Genomic DNA, 18,666 nt, shown 5'->3' on the forward strand with positions numbered 1-18,666 from the left:
GTCATATTGGTATCTGGCCTTTCTGTGCAAAGTGGGCACAATGGAATCTGCCACTGATGTCCAAGTTGGGTGTAATGGAATCTTTCACTGCTGTGCTATCTAGACATCGGGGAACCTGGCACTGCCTCCTAATTGGATTCATGGATATTGGCACTGTTATACTAATTGTACATAGTGCGTGGGTACCTGGTTGGATGGTAACTGTGCAAGAACCGGGTTTATTGAAGGCAGTAGCAGGTGATGGTATGTGTATCTTGATTTCTTTAGGTGTTTATTTATATAGCGCTTTCACCAAAGTACTTTACAGAGAAAATATTTACATACAATATTACCCAACCGAAGTTATTACTCATTACCCATGCCCCCCAGACATATACAAAACAATTCTCAAACAAGGAACCCCCATGGAATACCACAGGAACCTCCTCAACCTCTCAATCCCAACAGGTAAAGTATCACAGGCCTTCAAATCAGCCTACATCAAGCCGCTACTGAAAGACACAACAGGAAACGTAGAGGACCTATCCAACTACAGACTCATCTCCAACATACCCTACATAGCCAAACTGCTAGAAACGTACGTCTACCAAATAACCCAAGAATTCATAGAAGAGCATTGCCTACTAGACCAGGGACAAGTTGGTTTCAGACCTATGAGAGGAACAGAATCAGTTCTCCTCTCAATATGGGACGACCTAAAAACAAACGCAGACTCGGACAACAGTACCGCCCTGATTCTCCTCGATCTGTCTGCAGCTTTTGACACTGTCAACCACGCCATCCTCATAAAGAGATTAGAAGGACTAGGGATAACAGACACTGCCCTACTATGGATCAAATCCTTCCTAAAAAACAGAACAGAAACAGTATGGATGAAACCTTTTAAATCCAAACCCAGAAATTCCACGTGCAGAGTACCACAAGGATCATCCTTCTCCCCGCTTCTATTCAACATCTACATGTACCTATTAATCAAACTCATCAAAAAACACGGCCTCACATGCTACAACTACGCCGACGATACTCAAATAATCTTCAACATACAAGATACCCCAGAAGAAAACACCACACTAAAGAATTGCCTTCATGACATATTCAACTGGATGAACCTCAACCATCTCAAAATCAACCCAGGCAAAAGAAATATAATGATTGTTTCAAAAAAGGGAGGAGACATCAGCTACATCCCCTGGCCAAGAGAGCTCAGCACCACACTAGAACCATCATCCAATGTAAAAAACCTAGGGGTCCTGATGGATAACAACCTCACTCTAGAGCCACAAGTAAACTCGGTAATCAAGTAATGTTTCTTCCTCCTGCGAGCAGCAAAAAGGATCGTATCGTTCCTGTTGTTCGCCAACAAAACACTTACCATCATCGCTCTGATCATGTCCAGCGTAGACTATGCCAATAGCCTATACCTGGGCATGCCAGAACGACTTCTTAAAAAAATTGCAACGCATACAAAATGCAGCAGCCAGACTCCTTCTCAAGCTATCCAGAAGAGAACACATCACACCCGCGCTAAAAATACTACACTCGCTACCACTAAAACAGCGAATAAAGTTCAAGTCGATGTGCATTACGCACAGAGCAATACACAAACAAGGCGCAGAATTCCTAAGCGACAAACTACGCCTACATCAACCGACAAGAACACTAAGATCAAGCACCGACATATGCCTGGAACCAAAACCATACAACAGAAAAAAACTCAGAGGATCCTCTTTCTCTCACCAGGCACCTAAAACCTGGAACGACCTAACTAAGAATATACAGAAAACAACAAACCACCTAGCATTCAGGAAACTCCTCAAATCATGGCTCTTCACAGCTTAACCACAACGGAGACGCACTAGAATGCGCAGACATTACAACAACAATGAAAATAACTCCAACTTCGGCCACTCTCAAATTGGAAAAACACTCAAACCAAAGAACCAACCACTCGACAGAGCCTAAGATATTATGGAAAATAGCCACAAAAGGAAGGCTCCAGAGACTGATCACATACTTAGACCCAGACGAAAGCCCTCAAGTGACTCACCCACTTGTACGTACCGGACAGACCATATCCAGACCGGCAGACGCATTTAGATAGAATTGTGAGCGTTGGCATGGCCACACATGGATGGAACTGTGGATGTTGGCCTGCGTCGTATGTGGATGGGACCTTGAATGTTGGCATGCTCACACTTGGATGGAATTGTGAATGTTGGCATGTCCATGCTTGGATGGAGTTGTGAATGTTGGCCTGCGTCGCATCTGAATGGGACCTTGAATGTTGGCATGCCCGCACCCATGCGAGACCTGAAGACTAGCACAGGCCACACTTAGAGTTGTGGACATTGGCCTGCGTCGCGTCTGGCTAGGATTGATTGAAGGATAGCATGCCCACGCCTAGATGAAACTTGAATGTTGGCATGTGCCACACTTGGAGTTGTGAGCACCGGCCTGCGTAGCGTTTGGATTAGGTTGTGAGTGTTGGCATGCCCACACCTAGACAGATTTCTGGACACTGGCCTGTGCCGCATCTAGATGGACTGTGGATGTTGGCATGCCCATGCCTGAATGGAGTTCCGGGCGCTGGCCTGCGCCGCATCTGTATGAGATTGTGAGGGCCGGCAAGTGCCACACTTAGACAAAACTATGAATGCTAGCATGCTAAAGGTAATGTAACCCACTAACCAATATAAGCTCAAACTCGGCATACTTATCTCACTCAAAAAACTCACACAACCATCTCTCGCACAACAAGCCACACGCACTTCAAACACTGCAACAACACATAAACCGGTGCAACAGCACACGCGGACTGACACCGATCCAATACCCGCACCAAAGCTCAGCACCCGGTGTACACCGAGTTGAAGCTGCCAACAGAACACCACTCCTCTCACTATCCTACTCCCTCTTCACCCTACTAACCAATCCCCCCACCTTATCATTTACAGATCCGCCAGAGCGCCTGGGGACCAAGTCCGTTGGTGACGGTGCGCGGTACAAATACCTTTAACATTTATCAAACACGGAAGGGTGAAAGGCTGAGTTGGCCTTCCTGGGATTAGAACCTGTGGCCTGCAGATCACACACAGATCGCAGCAGCGAGTTCTCAAACCTGCTGAGCTATCTTACCTTAATTTCGATTAGAAAATCTTGAAATGGTGAGTGCCAGGGCTTTTGATGTCATTACCTGGTATAGGGTAGCATGTATAATGGTTAAAAACACAAGGGGCAAGTACGTACCCTTGTCTAAGTCCTCTGGCCATAGGGATTGGATCTTTTATCAAACCCTGCGTATTTACTCTAACTTGGATTTCCGTATTCGCATGAATCTGGATGAAGAGATCTAGAAAGTACTCTGGGAAGTTCCAACTACGGAGTTTCGTCCACAGTAGGGCTCTACCTACAGAATCAAATGCAAGGCTTAGGTCCACTGAAGCATTCATAGAGTGGGGCTGTTGCCCGCACTTTCTATTAAAGCGTTAAGAAGCAAATCATTAGCGCCCATTCCAACACCCCTTCTGAACCATGTTTGAAATGTTAAGAGCCTATTGGTTTGAAAAATCCACTTCTCAAATTCCTATATGATTCAGGCAGACAAGATTTTACTCTCAGCGTCCAGAAGAGCTATTGGTTGGTAGCTAAGAGGGTTCAACCTGTCCTCTTTTTTATATATATGGGAACTATAAGGGAAGTATTCCATGTGACAGGTAAAGTTTTGGTCTTTAGTATATTTTCAAAAAGAATATTCAAGATCGATACACAAATGGAAGGGTCTGACGTAGGACATTATTATACAGACCACTCGGTCCGGGTGCGCGTGAGTTAGAAAGAGACGCTACAACCTTGTTAATTGACTCTACTGTAAAGACAACAGAACAAGAGTCCTCATAGGTAGAATTGAATACAGTACTTGTGGGGCAGCTATACGGATCTCGAAAGTGGTCCGCCCATTGTTGTTCAGAGATTGAATTTGTTAACGACTCTCTGTTAAACTTCCCTTTATTTCGTACCAAGGTCCACACGTTTTCCATAACCCTCTACCACAGTCTCCAGCATTTCTTCTCCATCTTTATCATCAAGCAGATATCTATGCGCTTTTAACCAAATCTGATACCTTTGCATTTCTTGTTTATCTATATGATTTTAAATTCCTGGTCAGAAGGATAGGCCGGAATCATTTTTACAGTTGTATCCCTGCATTGTAGTGATGTGAGCCTGTGGAGTGCAAATGTGATTGAACTTTGCCACGTGACTCTACAACTTTGTAGAGAATAAATAGGGAGAATGCTTTTGCGGTAGGGAGCCAATATTGCTTGTTTGTAGATTCTGGTAATGTAAGTTGCTTCAGTGCAACAAGGGCACCACTGTTCATGCATGCAGAGAGTTTCATTTTGAACTTGGGCATTCAGCATTTTCGGGTGTTAGTTGCAAGTTGGTTGAAACCCAATTCCAGTTCACAGGAATGTTCCTGGAGTGTGTCTCCCAAGGGAGCAAGTTACTACCTTCATCCCATAGGTGCCGCCTTTTGGTGATAACCTGTAAGAAACACTAATCATGAATGCATTATTCCCTCGCCTCTGCACTTCAAATCTGAAGTAGTCTCCATATCGCTTAATTTAGCTTCAGCAGGAACCATGGCTATCTAAGACACCAACTACTAACACACTATACCTGTAATAAAACTATGGAACTATGCCCTGTGCTTGTCAGCATTGTTTTAGGAAATCGCTGAACATGGTAAAAGTATACCATGCTCAACCCTTGCATGTAGGCTCATACCACAAATGCAGATGGAGTGAGTAGAGTTGGTATGTATCACACCTGTGAATACTAGGAACCCAATAATCACCAAAAGACAACACCTCATGTGGTTCAAGCTCCAGTGTGTCCGAGGGCAGCAAAAAGCCATATCATGCACCCCCCATACAAATGGCCACATTGCAGTTACAGTCTACAGATCCAGGAAACACAACAACTGTTCAGCCATTTATAAGAATGGCATTTGTCTACCCTTGAGGAACTGCATATCCATTCTAGTTTCAAGCAGTAGAGTAAGCGTGCCCACCCTGGGAGCTTGAGTCGACTCCACAATTCAAAGCCTATCGTGATGTCACTTTGTTCCTAATGACATAGACCATATGGCGGTGCAATTCCAAAAAATAAAGCTATCCCCTCTGTTTTCATGGAAACAGCAAGGATTATGAACATCGTCCCACATATAATAATATGATATGATATGATACAATTGGTTATTTATAGCGCGCTTAATAGCCAGAGGTTTCTAAGCGTGGTCCCGGGGATCGAACCTGTGTTCCTCCGTTTCATCTTGCTTCCTTGAAGCATAAGGTGTTTGAGAAGAGCAATCATCTCAAATAGCAGAATATGATGTCTGAGAGCACCTCTAGGAGAATCAAAAGGAGGATGACAAAAATAACTTGAGGATGGACAAATGAAATGGTTCATGGATATGTGAGGATAATAAATCACAGATACGAGCTATGCATGCATAACAAGCAATGGCCAAAGAGACAGGAGACCTAATAGCATTCAAAGGTGACCACACTGGTGGAGGATATGCCTCTCTGAGTAGTGCAGAGGACAATGGAAAATAATCTCACAGAGGGGAAGAAGAAGTCTCAGCTAGAACAACGGCAGACAGAGACCCGAGATGACCAAACGTACAGAGTCCAGCCACTAGGGCAACCTTACATGGAAGGCTCCGCGAGGGTTAGCAAGAACATTGGTGACTCATATACTTAAAATAGAAAGGAGGCTACCTATACACTGATACTGATTCAATTAATATCTAATTAGTCAATCTCTCCCTATAAATATAGGAAGCCCTGATGAAAGCTCAGCAGCGCTGTAAAGTGCTGGCACGTTTTGCAAAAGGTTTTTGAACAAGTTTGAAGAGGTGGCTTTATTTTTTAATTGCATTAATTAAATTCATGTTCATTTGTTCATTATTTGTCTTGGAATTTACTGGTTTGTTTTTTTGCCATTAGGTCAGGTTGGGTCACTCATTTTCATTTTTATGAGTAGAATGTGTTGAATAATGAAGCCGGAGAAAATTGATTGATTTTCAAATGAACATTGGTCAAAACAATATGAAAGAAATATTTTGTAACAATGAATACAATTGGTAAATTGTGTGAATGATTGTCGCACGTGTATATATAATAGTGTTTTCATGTTTGAAATATATTGTTGATTCCTACAGATCACTACCCTCCAAACAGAGACCCTTCGAAATATTGCAAATTATAGGAAAGGTTCCTGTAGCCATTGAGAAAGGGAAAGAAAGGTGAAGCACTGCATCCTGGAACTTTGAGGAAAGGTCTCTACAACCATTGAATAAAAGTATAGGGTAGGCTTCTCGAAATTAGATAGAAAGTTGCTAAATCCCATAGGGTCAATTTCCTTCAGGTATGATCTTTGGCAATGCCCCAAGTCCTGCAAACTAGCCACTGGGGCCCATTATGGGTTCATGGGCCAGTGGCCTCTTTCCTCCTTGCCCATGGCATGAGCTTCAACCATGACACTAGCCCATATACCAAAGAAAGTGGCCACTGGGCCTAGCCCACCAGCTGCTGTGCCCCTACAGCAGTTTTGTGGGCGACTGGACATGGCCTGTGGCCCTAGCTAGTGACCATGTCCCAGCACCCCACATCTTATGCCCCTTTCTATGTAAAGGGATGTTGGGGACCCACATCCTGGTTTAACGTCTAATACATGCCTCTCTGAGCAAAACTACAAATCAGATACACAGACAGGCACAGATAATGGGGTATTTCCAGAGGGACCATGGAATGCTAAAATATTTTTCATATGCTTCATTCCATCCCTGTCTGAGGAAGTGGAGAAATTCTAAACAAATAAGAAAAATAAATGGCTTTGTCATCCTAATTAAGGTATGGACTCATTGTTTCTTCATTGTTCAACATACTGTTCAACCTGTGGCTAACACGGTACAAGCAACTGAACTTAATATATGGAAGACACCACAATTATTAGTGCAACTTAACCATAACGTCCCTTTATCAAAGTTTTTTCACTGGATTTAAATGCTTTTTATAAGTAAAAATGTTTCATGATGTTACAGGACTGAATATTAGTTATTCATAATTCCTCTTTTAACATCTATGAAAGGACTGTAAACCTCCTTTAGCAAACATATTTTTTGACTTGCCTAGGGCATGAGGCTCGACCATGGTCCTGGCCCCACCAAACCACCCATTATCCACTGCATATAGCCTGAATCCGGGTCCAGTGTCTACTATATGCCCATAATGTGATTATTGCCAGTGTTCTTGGCTTGCGGCCATGACCAGGGTCTACATTTCATTGGGCATGGGTTTCAGCCATGCCGCAGGCCCCAATAAGCCTATCAGAGTAGACACCCCCCTGCACTTACCACCTCCTCATGCACTTGCACAGTAGGATTGTCCCCCATCTGGTCTTGTGGCGCCTGGAAACACTTGTGTATAGCCGCCATATAAACGTCCAATAAATAAATACATTTGTCCTAGCTGGGGTCCAGACCCCACTGCCCAGGTACCAAAGTTATATCACTCTTTTTTGTACCTACATTTTGACACTTTGGAAAAAATAAAACATTGGACAGATTTGCAAATTTCCGGTCCTTGCTTATGTTACTTGTGCACATTTCCCAACCAACCCGTCCAGCACTTCGGGCTGTAGACACAAGCAGAATCTTTTTTCCGTTCAAGCCTATCCCTTCTGCCATGCCCCAGACAATTTGGCCACTGTTCATGGCCACAGGCTATGCCTCAGGTACCAAACTTATATCACTATTTCTTGCAGCTGTCCTTGCCGGGGGCCAGGGCCACTGCCCACTTTAACCAAATAGCAGGTCTCTGGTCGCCATGCCTACTTTATCCCATAGCCCTGCTGGCCAGATTGTTCGGAACAGTTACATCACTATTTCTTTTGCCAACATTTTGACACTTTTCAAAAATTAAAACACAGGTCAGATCTGCAAAAGCATGCATTACGGTCCTTGCCAATGCTCCTCACGCCAGTTTGGTGCAATTTCATCCAGTTCGGGTCTATTTGACCTAAAACATTTGACCTAATCACATTTGATCAAATGTATTTGACCTTTTTTCAGTCTAAAATGCAGGGGAGACCCTCTGCATACCCCCCCACTTTCCCTCAACCTAATCTATACCCTTACCCACCCCATATATATATTTAATTACATTTTACCGAAAATTGGTCAAAAGAATTCGATCAAATGTTTTAGGTCAAATGTTTTTAGTTCAATTAGGCTAATACCAATTTGTCCAGCCCTTAGGGCTCTTCAGGCTGTAACCGCAAGTAGAATTTTTGTTTGCATTCAAGCCTATCTCCATTTCGAAAATGTTGGAAACTCCTAGGTCAATTTTGCCCCCTCTTGACTAAATCCCTTCAAACTTTGCACACACATTCAACGTTGGGTCTCTAATCGCTTTGCAAACATGTGTGCAGGTTCATCAAATGGCACCAAGGTTATAAGCCATCCAAACATTTTGGGACCCCACCTCCAATTGTGCCAACGGTGCCAAAATTATAAAACGTCTAATAACTGCTCTTATCCAAACCCTGTAATGCACTCATATGCACGGATGTCCTTGAACATTCATCAAGTTTGTGAACATCACAACAATGTCCCTGAACATCTGAGATGTTTGTGGACATTGGAGAAGACAAAACACCTGATTTTGACATTTTCTGGACATAACCCATCCTATCCTAATCACTGCTCAACTACCCAGTGATTGTTTCATTTGTTTGGCAAGTGTAATGTTGAGGTTTTGGATATTTTTTTACTGCAATGTTCATGGACTACGGGCGCAGTTCTCATATCCAACATGGCATCCGTTTCAACAGTTTTGACGCACGTCACATTTCTCAATCGACCAATCGGCGTCCGTGGAAGATGGCAGCATACATTACATAGCTCGCAGATTGGTCCAGAGGTGTTCACTGGAACCAAACCAGGAAGTGAGTTGGCGTACCCAACAGAGATATCACACATGTTTTCTTGCCTACTTTTAGGGCATGTTAAAAAAATCTACTGGATAGATTAACACCAAATTTGCAAAAGCACGCTTTCTGGACCTGGCTGCAACTGCTCGGGCTAGTTTGGTGCAAATCCATCCAGTGATTTGGACTGTAGCCTCGAGCAAAATACATTTCCATTCATGTCTATCTGGATTTCAAATGTTTTGGGAATCCTCCCCAAAAATCCTGCACCTTGATTAAACTGCACAAAACTTTGCAAAAATATTCAGAGTCAGGTCTATACTTATTTCGCAAAGTTCAGTGCAAAAAACAGTGGAAAAGTTATAAGCTGCTCAAAAACAACTCTTCCTTTGGGAAGTGCAACTTAACCATAACTACAGTGTCGCTACCGCAGACCCTGTAATTCAGTGAAAAAACTGTAGTTAACGCAACAAAATCCTTGAAATTCAGTGGATGTGGGTAGCAAGTATCATCTTAACTCGATGACCCCCTTGCAAAGCCCAGGAGCACATACATATTATAACAGAAGGGATTCTCAATGACATACAAAATGACATCATGTGAGACATGTACGGGGGACCTCTACTTAAGATGTTACTCACTTCCCACACTTCCATTGAATTTCACGGGTTTTGTTGTGTTAAATCCGATCACCTTAACTGTCTTTTAATTAAAGTTGTTTTCACTGAATTTCAAGGAGTTTTGTTAGACTACAGTTTCTTCAGGGCCACGGCCTTTGGATTTCTTTGATATCCCTATGGGAATCTCTTGCGTTGAGCAAAAAAAGTAGCAGAATTTCATTTCTGAAAAGTCTCTCAGCCTCTCTGCTGAAAAGCAACATAGGATATATATTAAACTTTAAGGGGAGCAGGGGGCACCCCCTTCTCTGTCAAATATTTTTTAAACTACGGGACAGCTTTACGCCAAACCATTAAAATAAATATCTGTGATGCTTTGTGCCCGCCTTGTTTCTTATTTGTTACAAATCTGTCCAGGGATTTTTGCGCTACATGTGTTTAAATGAAGCACTTTTTCTCTATGGGAATATGAATGGGACACATTTTTCTATTGCCAAATTTCTCCTAAATTATCCAGTTTTAGAGGGCCTCAGACAACCTTTTATTTTGGAAAATGTTATCCATAGACGTCCAGAGAGCCCAAACTTATTTGTTCGTGTGTGAAATGACAGCAAAATGACAGCGGAAATTGCTTGCATCGATGGAAAAACAAGATGGCAAAGCACCATGGGAGATATACAAATGTTTTTGTGAGCAGGAGGCACCCCTTCACCATTGAATATTTCAAAAAGTACTGGACGGATTCACCCCAAACCAGTCAAGGAAATTAAGTCAAAGCTTTGTGCCCAAGATGTACTTATTTGGTCCAAATCCGTCCAGAGGTTTTTGGGCTAAGCCTTCCCACAAATTGCACTTTCTTACCATGGGAAAATGAATGGGAGTAGGTTGAAAACAGTGTTTTTTTTTGTTTTCTTAATAACTTTTACATGTTGTATCCAATCTTTGCCAACATTTCCACTTTGGGGGTGCGCGGTGAACAACTTTTTGGTTGGGATATTTAACCAAAATTCGTGCAGCAAGTCAAAAGGTAGCAATACAATTTTGAGAAAAGTCTATGTACAATGGTTTCACCTTAACTAAAGGGCAGTGACCTTCGCCGCCTTATGATATATATGTAAATATGTTTTACATGGCTCAAATTTTAAAGCCTCCATGTTTTACGGCCGTCGCAGATGCGGCCATTGTGCCGTGGATGGACAGCAACAATAGACAGCTCCAGATACATGCAATATATGCTATACTCTGTGCTGCATATAAGTGTACACACTCACTCAGTCATGCTCTGTATTTATATATATGTGTTTTTCTATGCAGCGTTTAGTTCCACATTTGAGAAACGTCTGGAGCAGTGGTGTAGACAGGGTATGTCTTCAGCGGGCAAGGCCCACCCAAAATCTCTAAATGCCCACTCCGCAGCGCTGTGTGGGCATTTACAGATGTTAATGTCACTACGGTGGGCCCAACTACATTAGCTTCAGGCCCCACTTGTTAGACAATCCTGGCAGCGTCTCTGTTCACGAGATCAAGTCATCGGGCCAGGGTCCTGCGGCATTTAAGGCGTTAGTTCCCTTAATGGACACCGAGCAGGGTGCCCATGGGGCTCCCCATCTCTTGCTCACTTGTCATTTTCAGAGGTTTAGCCAGCAGATTGCTTCTGCATGCTTTGGCGCGGGCCACCCATTCGCGGTCACTGAACATCTGCGCCTTGGCTTTAGCTGGAAGGAGGGCCTTACAGGAGTCATCCACAGCTCAATATGAAAACCATCCTGCCTGGAGAATTCCTCTCTGGTTCTCTTCTTGCCAAAGTCTGGGCATTGAATGAAAAGGACATGTGGCGAGGCAGCTCTTCAACGAGGAGAATAGAGGGCCTGCTCAAGAATGTCTCAGAAAACAGGCTGTAAATTTTCCCGCCAGAAGGGCTGCACCGAGAGTGGAGCCCTTCCAGCAGAAGTGCAAAACACAGAAACGTCTTCTAGAAGGAAAGTCTTAAATCTCCCTTTATCACTGCCAGGAAATCCATTATATTTGTCTGGCTCTTCTGCATTTGGGAGTTAAAAAGTGCTCGTAAATATTGGAGGCATTTACTCTGACTCGGTGAATCATCCACAAGAATATTCCTCCTCTGGCTTGTCATTATAAGCATTCATAGAAGGGTGCACATATGGAGTCAACATGGAGTCAACATAGGTGCTGTATTAATATTCAACTGTCTGAACCCAACATACCTAACGCCGATAAAGCCCTCTGTCTCTCTCTGTCTCTGTCTCTCTATGTCTCTCTCTCTTACTTTGCCAGGTGCACGTTTGCTAGAGCCACCCCAGTTGTTGCCGACGGCAGCACCGCCAGAGAGAAACCACAGATATATTGAGGGCATCTAGTGCTGTGTACTTAATGGTTGTAGGAAGAATGAGAGCAGCAGCAACTGAGGCAACCGCCCAGGCGTGGAGCAGCCCAGTATTTCTAGACATACAGTGCCATTGTGTGAGTCCTTCAGGAATGACGCATCAGACTGAGTGTGCATTGGAAGCAGAGGGGCACTGGAGGGGTTGTGGATAGGCACTTTGGGGTTTCTGGAGTTCTGAGAGACTTTGTAAGTGACCAGAGAACCAGGCTGCAGGGTCTACCATTGCAATTGCTATTTGCTTACTTTATGTTACTTTATGTTGATCATTAGTATTGTGCGCAGTGTAAGAAATGTGCACCTCCTTTTGGCAGAATTTAAAGTTAAACATTGATGTAGGGCACACAGAAGAAGCTGATCATTAGATTTGATCTGAGCATGACGGTTCCATGGAAAATCACATTTTGAGCGATAAAATGGGGTGTTTTCTCAGCAAAAGAAGCTAATTGTAAAAAGGAAATTAGTTAATTGTACTAACATTGTAAACTGGGTCTTATCTTCTATTGTGCACTAATCACGTCTAATGATCACTTCCAGTAAATAGTCTAGTCCTAATAAGAATGCAACATGTGTCTCAGTAAAGCACACCATCAAAACCTAGAATAATTAGTTGTTATTTTTTGATAGAAAGTTTTCATACCAAATTTCACATTTAAGTCCACTCCTTTTGTACTCTTTAGGAAAAGCCTTATGAGAAAGGGCAAGAGTACATATAGCACCTATAATAGTTTCTGGATGCTTTGCATGACACCAAAGAGAATTTTGAGAGCAAAAGATGACTGCAGATCATTATATTTATATGACAAATATATCTATGATAAATAGGTTATATGGTTGAATTGCTAAGTACATAATCCAGGCTAGACATAGGCCCTCATTACGAGGCTGGTGCTAAGAATCTGCCTTTAACAGCATGCCAGTAATAACATGTCCGTGTTGGCTCGATTCCGCAAACTGCGGGTGATTACAAGTGCGCGAGCACGCGCACCCCTGCATGCCGGTAACGGCCGTACCGGCATGCCGGTAATGACCCTCACACCCCCAGATAGCGGCATCAACAAATGCGCACATAACACCTCTGCCCTCGGCAACCCCTAAATAACGGTACCAGTATTAACATAGTGGTAAGAACGGGCCCGTTATTACCGGACCCGGAAGTAACGTCATCACGCAGGAACTGGAAATGCTTTGGCGGCCATCTTCAAAAACACAATCCATTGCCATCCTCCACATACTGGACCTTCACCACCAAAACTCCAAGCACACCATGGACAAAATGTTAAAGGCTACCCAGAAAGGGTAGCCCACCTGCGGAAACCACGATTTAAGGATGAGGAGCTGAACATGTTAGCCGATACCCTGGTAGAGAATGCAGATGTGGTATTCTGCAGCGACCTCAGGCGTCCAGCCCAGCTGAGGAAGAAGGCCATCTGGGAGGAAGTGGCTAGGAAAGTAAGTGCAGTCGTCATCACAGCACGCACAGTGCGCAATTGCAAAAAGCGATAGGATGACCTGAGGCTGAGAGTGCGGAACATCTTGTCGGCCAATCAGAGCCAGGCGCTAGCAACAAGTGGCAGACCCACTCCCCCATCAATTTGGCCTGATGGGAGGAGACTTGCAGCTCAGTAATAGATGTAGAGTCCATTGAAGGAGTCGGTGGAGCTGAGTTTGGCGTGCCAACATCAGCAGATGAAGGTGAGTGTTCCTGCAAACACACCGCAACAAATCATCACAGTTGACCTCCAAATGTGACAGTTATGACAGCCAATTCATGGCGCATCATACAAACCTACACATATCCATATACACATGCTGGGCCCACCACTATCACATTCCAATGCATGCTGCATGCCGCTCCCATACACGAATACACACCCGACACACAGATGACCTGAACGTGTCACACAGCACGCAAGTCACAACACACATCAAGGCCACACAGCAGAAACCATGGTGTATATGTGGACACATGCATGATTGCAAAACAGTACCCCCCAACCCTGCACGTACCCAGTCTGCTGCAAAGCCAGGCATGCAACTGATCACATGGCGCCAACTGTCCAAAGACAAACGCATGCATGATGCAAGAACCACCATCACTGATGCCCTGCCACTCTCTGTCCCCCACAGGTATGGATGCAGACACCGAAGAAGCACATGGAAGTGCACAATCCACAACTCCAGCCAAAAGGGCCAGAGGCCAAGATGTTGGCACCAGGCTATCTACTTCGCCGGAACCAAGGATGGGCCCAGCGGCACGCAAGACAACAAGCAGTGCCCAACCAGCCACGCTGCCACCCACACAGGACCAGCAGACACCTGCTGCAGCACCCCTGGACACACAACCTACACAGGCCGAGGACACATATTCTGGCATGGACAATGATGGCACACAGTCCACTGCCGCAAGTACAATTGGGGAGATGGCCGCATCGGCACAGCATAGTGGCGATGAGGAAGCTGGCCCTGATGATTACACCAATGCAGGAGTCCTCCACTCAGAGCCTGTAGGTCAAACCCCAAGCCCGCAGGTCACCCCACAGGACACACCTCACCAGGATTCATCAGAACAGGGCAGCCATGGAGAGTGGTCTCCAACATTGCACAGCCCTATATTGCTTGCAGTATCACCACCTAACTCACCAACCACCACCAACACTGCTATACGGGACCTTGAGGGACGTCTGTCCAGGATGGAGGGCCGGCAGGAGGAGATGTCAAACAGTACCTTGCTGAAAGCGAGGCAACACGCTGTGTCATCTGTGATAGCACTGTGGCCGTTATCCAGGCCATCAACTCAAACGCTCAGCAAGTGCAGGATGGATTCAATGCTTTGGGCCAGATCCTCACCAGGATTGCAGACAGCATGGAGCAGCGGCAAACTGCGGCTTTGGGGACACAACTATCTACATCATCCACATCGACCACGCCAGCAAGTTCCAGGCAGACCAGCCCGTGCGCATGTCCCTGCGAAGTGCGTGGCGCTCAGAGATCCAACCCCCACCTCCGAAGGGGGCTCCACAGTAGCTTGGCCACCCTGCACAAACTGTTTAGCACCACATCCAGACACATGTTGTGCCATTGTTGACTTTGGGTGTTAGGGGGAGGGTGGAGGGTGGTGGAGGGTGTAGTACTGAGTGTTAGGGGGGCATTAGAGGGTGGTGGTGGGTGTAGTACTGGGGGTGTGTGGAGGTGTGTCAGGGGAGAGGGGAGTGGTGTTTGGGGGCGTTGAGTGTTTAATCATGTTGTACAAACCATCACTCGAATACATCCGTTGTGTACGAAACATCACATGAGTGGACATTGCTTCTTTGGTGTGTGTCAATTAATTGCTTCATAGTGCATTATGCCCATATATCCCCACACCCAGTGCCCACAGTTCCCAATACATGGAACCCTTTGCATCCCCGTACATCAGAATGATTGGTCTATGACCAATTGGCGCACTGCACGACCCTCAAGTGTATCGCATCCTGGCCTATGTCCATCATCTACTCCTTCCTCTCCTTCTACTTCACCAGGTGGTGGCAGCTCCATGTCAGGTGGCAGGGGTACATTCCGCCGGATGCACATGTTGTGCAGCATTGCACATGCCATGATGATCTTGCCCACCTTCTCAAGGCCCGTAAATGAGCGTGCTACCTGACCTGCTGAGGCAGCGAAACCTTGCCTTCAACATGCCCAGGGTCTGCTCAATGATCACACGCATGCGTGTATGTGCATGATTGAAGTCATCTTCGTGCCTGTTCCGTGGATTCCTGACAGGGGTGAGGAGCCACGCCTTCAGGGGATAGCCAGAATCACCTGCATATGTGCTCAGCCTGTACATCTTTCTTGTTAATATGCACTATCCCGTCGATGGCAGCTACTTCTACATAACTATATGCCCTGTACAGTACTTGCCAATCCATGATGCTAGCCTTGGGTGCATACATGAATTAGGGGCCTAGACATTGAAACGGCCAGGCACCCCGATGCATTGTCAAGGAGCTTTATGTACGCACATGTGTAGCCCCCCCACCCTCTCCTTCCATGGCTCAGTGGGCATTTCCCTTGTATATGCATGTAGCCCCCAACACTCTCTCCTTCCATGGCCCAGTGGGCATTCCCCTTTCATATGCATGTAGCCCCCCCAAACCCTCTCCTCCCATGACCCAGTGGGCAGACTCACCCAACAGCCAGCCACTATGCACAACGTCTCCTTCCATGTAGCGGGGTAGTGAGGAATTCCGCAGCACCATGGCATCATGCGTGGATCCTGGGTATCTGGCACAGAAATGTGTTATTATCTGGCTGGCATCACACACCATCTGCACGTTGATAGAGCGGTATAGCTTCCGATTACGGTACACCGCCTCCACGGCACATGGGACTACCAACTCTACGTGGGTGCAGTCGAGGACACCAATTACATTGGGTATGCCTGCCAGTGCATGGAATGCTATTTTGGTGGCATTCACCTCCTGTGGTGTCCGTGGTAGGGATATGTAGGCCCTTGGGTGCTTTAGTAGTGCATCCAGCACTTGGTTTAGCACGACAGAGAAGCATGATTGTGACATGCCATGCATTTGGCCCACTGTGTGTTGATAGGTGCCTGTGGCCAGGAAGTGGAGTACAGATGCCACCTTCAGCAGAGGGGGGATGGCTGTGCGGATGTTGATCAGGCTGACCAGGTCTTCCTGGATTAATTTCACTGTGGTGGTGATGGTGTCCCTGTCCAGGCGGTGCAGGGTGTGGATCTGTGCTGGGGTAAGTCAAAAGGATTGGCCCTTACACGTGGAATTGGTAGCTGTCTGGGGGAACAACTGCCTGCACTGGTGGGATTTGCTGGGCCGCTCTCACCCTCCTTCTCCTCCTGCGTCTCTTCTGTGTTTCCTGTTGTACTGCCTGCTCAAGGAGTAGCAGTGCAGGAATGTCCTCCAGCCCCAGTATAGCAAGTGCAAGTGGTATCATTTTGGTGTGGGAAGGGGTTTGGTGTGTGGGTGTGCTCCTTTTGTGCTGGGCCTGACTCCATTGCCTCCACCTGTGCTGATTGTGTGCACCTGTGGCGGGTGGTTACACAGCAGATTGCTGTTAATGGGTGATCCGCGATGCCGGTATTGCCGGCATCAAGGAGGAGGCCCTTCTTACCGGCATCTGGATGCCGGTATGTGCATGTCCGTTTGAATCGTTATGTCCTCTTCCTTGCAGCATGCCGTTATTATGGGCACGGTGCCCGCGCGCACGCCCGCATGCCGGTACAGTGGTGCACGGCCACAGCGGGTCCTGTCGATGCCAGTAGGACTGGCAGCTAGGGTTGTGATACTGCGGACCGGTAATGGATGCCGGTATTGCCTTCCTGTTTCCGTTATTACCAGACCGCCAACCTTGTAATGAGGGCCATAGTGTTCATTGAATTTTTCACAACACTTGCATTAAAACTAATGCACTTGTAACCATTAACTATATATATATATATATATATATTCAGTGAAAAAACTTTGTTAAAGGAACGTTATGGTAAAGTTGCGCTGCTAAAAACCTTTCAAATTCAGTGAAAAAACTTTGTTAAAGGGACGTTATGGTTCCAAGTAAAACCGAAAAACCCTTGAAATTCGCCAGTTATGGTAAGCTAAGTAAGCATAACTCGCGCCACCACCGTGCACTGCTAAGCCTAACACCCAGGACATCAAAGCTGACATTACAAATGTCATTGATGACATCACTGATGACATCACATGTCTGACTCCCCCTTTTTTCCTTTCCTGACATATCTAGGCCCCATGATTTTCTTCAGTAACAGTCAGGAACTAAAAATTGTAAATGTACTATATTCATAGACTTTTCCTTCAAGTATGTTTTTACAATAATTCCCTTATGGTCCAGTCATATCATATGAAACATATACATAGGGGAAGACACAACCTTGAAAGACAGCAATCCTTTTTGTGCATTAAAATTATCAGTAGATTTATCAGCACTTTCTGTTAGTTTTGATGTTTTTTTATTACTGTACTTTCCCTGTATATGCTCATATTTTTATATGTTGTACTCACACTATTTTCCTTAGGGTCCAGACACATCATGTGATATATATAGATAGGGTAAGTAACAGCTTTGAAACAGAGCAATCATTTCTCTGCATAAAGGTAATCAGTTAGGTTATGAACACTTTCTGCTACTATTGCTGTTTCTTTTTCTTACTTCAATTCTCTTGTATATATTCATATTTGTATGTGGTGTTGTCTCTTTTTGATTTGTCTTTAATAATACAATTATGTAGTAAGTGGGTTTTATTACCTACTTATCACAAGTTTCATGTACGCAAAACTGTAATATGAAAACAGTTATCATTTCACTATTCAACATGGCAAGCTTATGAATATTGCACCTCCATTGTGTATGCTGCACACAATGCCTATGTTTCTACATGAGTACCTTACTATACTGGATGGAACTTCATAATAGAATGCTATTTATATCAATGCATTGCTTAATACACTGATTAGCACTTGATATTTATTCCAATAATCTTTGACACTTTTTTATTAACATTACACTAAGAATCCCTTGTACAGACTTTTCATGAAAGGTAAATGCACATGTGATGTCATCAGTGATGTCATCAATGACATTTGTGATGTCATCTTTGATGTCCTGGGTGTTAGGCTTAGC

The sequence above is a fragment of the Ambystoma mexicanum genome, chromosome 5p, assembly GCF_040938575.1.
Source record: "Ambystoma mexicanum isolate Mex_15411 chromosome 5p, UKY_AmexF1_1, whole genome shotgun sequence".
NCBI lineage: Eukaryota > Metazoa > Chordata > Amphibia > Caudata > Ambystomatidae > Ambystoma > Ambystoma mexicanum.